This window comes from Vulpes vulpes, chromosome 11 (genome assembly GCF_048418805.1).
Source record: "Vulpes vulpes isolate BD-2025 chromosome 11, VulVul3, whole genome shotgun sequence".
NCBI lineage: Eukaryota > Metazoa > Chordata > Mammalia > Carnivora > Canidae > Vulpes > Vulpes vulpes.
Genome location: NC_132790.1, coordinates 27,649,347 through 27,651,989, shown reverse-complemented (window position 1 = coordinate 27,651,989; position 2,643 = coordinate 27,649,347).

Sequence of the window (2,643 nt, the reverse complement as noted above, 5' to 3'; positions counted from 1 at the left end):
TGGACTGAATGCTTGCCTCACTCCCCGGCCCCTTACATTCATATATTGAAGCCTTAATTCCCAGTGTGATGGTGATGGGAGGTAGAACCTTTGAGAAGTAATTAGGTCATGAGGGTGGAGCCTTTGTGAATGATTAGTGCTCTTATAAGAAGAGACACAAGAGAGACAATCTTTCTTTCCGTCATGTGAGGACACCACAACAAGGTATCCGTCCATCTGCTCACCAGGAGGAGTGCCCTCACCAGACCCCAAATCAGCAGCAGCTCCATCTGGGCCTTCTCAGCCTCCAGAACTGTGGGAAATAAATGTGTGTGAAGACACCGTGAAAACTCCTCTGTCCAGGGTCACAGCAAGTGAGAGGAGGGCAAGGCTGTGGTCCTCCCAGCTGAGCACCCTGCCCTACACCAGACCCAGATGTCCTTGGTGCTGGGAGGAAGACCATGGTGATGGATGGACCCGCCTCTGACCCCAACACCACTGGCCCTTCAGCATATAATTCTGGTCAAGGTGCTCAAGCTCTCTGACCCCCAGTTTCATCGCAGCAAAGGCAACACATCATTTTACGTGATCAACAGAGTGTTAGCTCGTGTCTCATCAAGGTTCTAAGCTTTCTTCTGATGCGAGGCACTTGAGGTCTTAAGCAGTGCTGGGCTCTCGGAAAAGCTTTAGTGACCTGACAGGACTCAGAGGTGCAGGGCAGGAAAACCAGGTTCCTGGGGACAAAGCCGGGCTGAGCCCGTGAGCCACACTGAGGACACTGATCTCAGGTCTGCTGGGGAAGGACACACACGAGGCCTCTGGTTAAGCTTTTCTTGAGTGTCTACTCTCAACCACCAGCCTCCCTGACAGTAAATCTAGAACATTCACTTCCTTGCCTGTGCCTCAGTTTCCTCGATGGTAGAGTCCAGAGAGCCACACTCTGGGCTCGGTTCCCAGCCACCCCACCAGCTCCTGGCCATGCCTTTCCTCTCTGGGGTTCAGCCTACTTATCCAGGACTTGGTCCCTAGGTCTACAGTTTCTGGTGGGCGGGCTAAAATCCATCCATTTTTTTTTTTAAGAGTTAAATTTTTTTTTTAAGATTTTATTTATTTATTCATGAGAGACACACACAGAGAGAGAGGCAGAGACACAGGTAGAGGGAGAAGCAGGCTCCATGCATGGAGCCTGATGTGGGACTCGATCCTGGGTCTTCAGGATCACGCCCTGGGACGAAGGCAGACGCTCAACTGCCGAGCCACCCAGACATCCCAAATCCATCCACTTTTTAACCTACAGCACAGTGTGGGCCAGAGGCCCCGACACACACACAAAGCCAGACTATTCGCTGTGTATCAGAAGGGACAGCTGTGAGCACCGGGTCTATCTGTCACGTGTGCCTTCTCACAGGTCAGGTACTCCTGCCCTCATTCCCGCCCCCTCCCCACAGAGGGTGGTCGTCTTCTTCTAGGTCACATAGCAAGAACTTGGTCAAGAGGTGTCTGGACCCCAGTCTTCTGTCTCCCTAAGGCTGTTTCCTTGTTTTGTTTTACTCCACTGGGTGGCATTTGGCTTCACAGTCTCTGACTTATTTACATATTAGGAGAGAGGATTGAAGTTGAGGGGGTGCCTTTCAGGACATTAAAGCCAACTGAACCTCCAGTGCCCTTGGTGGGAGGTCTGGAGGGGCCTGCCCTGTCAGCATGTCAGCAAAGTCAAGGCCCCTCCAGAGGGGCAGGGATGCAGGGGGGGGGGGGGGCGTCAGTGGGGAGGGTGGGGTCTGGGTTGGGATCAAGTTGCCCTGAATGGAAACAAACTCCAACCCCAAACCAAACCCAAATAAAGATTCCAGGAGGAACTGGGTGTCCCAAGCCGCCCCAGGCGAGGCTGGGACAGGGAGGGGTCAAGGGATGAAACTGGGGCTCCCCCGGGGGCGAGCAGTTCCCAGGCCTCTGCTGAGCAGCCCTCCCTCAGAGACCAAGGCAGATGGAATTTCTATCCTGTGAGCCTGCAGCCAGCCAGTGCGGGAGAGCTGCTCCAGGCCTGTGTTTACATCAGCCACACAAACATCCACAGAGGGATGCTGTCTTCCAGGGGCCACCAGAGAGTGCGGCGGGTGGGGAGACCCGGCCAGCAACAATGCTTCCAGAAGAGCCACTCGAATGCTGTGGCCACGTGACACTGATGGCACCTGGATGTACTGGGGACCTTAGCACTTCCTAGGGGGCTGGCTTAGGCACAAACAATGCTCAGTCAGGGACCCTCGGCCAACAGGCTGCACTCACATGTGTGCTTCTGGCTTCCGAGGGAAATAGCTGACGGGCGACCAGGCCCTGGTACTCACATGAGGAGGCAAGGGGCACCTCAGGTTGATCTTCACCAAGCGGGCAGGTCCTTTACTTCACGTCTGTAGGACTCTGGTGTAGGAGGAAAGGAGTGGAGAGAACTAGCAAGTGCTGAGTGCTTATGATTTATTGAGCCCTGGGCCAGCCCTTCTGTGAAAATGCCTTCTCTCATGGAGCCCTGACCGCCGCCCAGGAGGCTGATTAGTGGTCCCAGTTGGCAGACAGCCAGGGGACACCGTGGTGATCGGGGTGGGCAGGGGGCACGCCCACGGGTGGGGGGTCCCCACTGTGCCCTGCAGCAAGGCTTCCACTCCCTGCTCC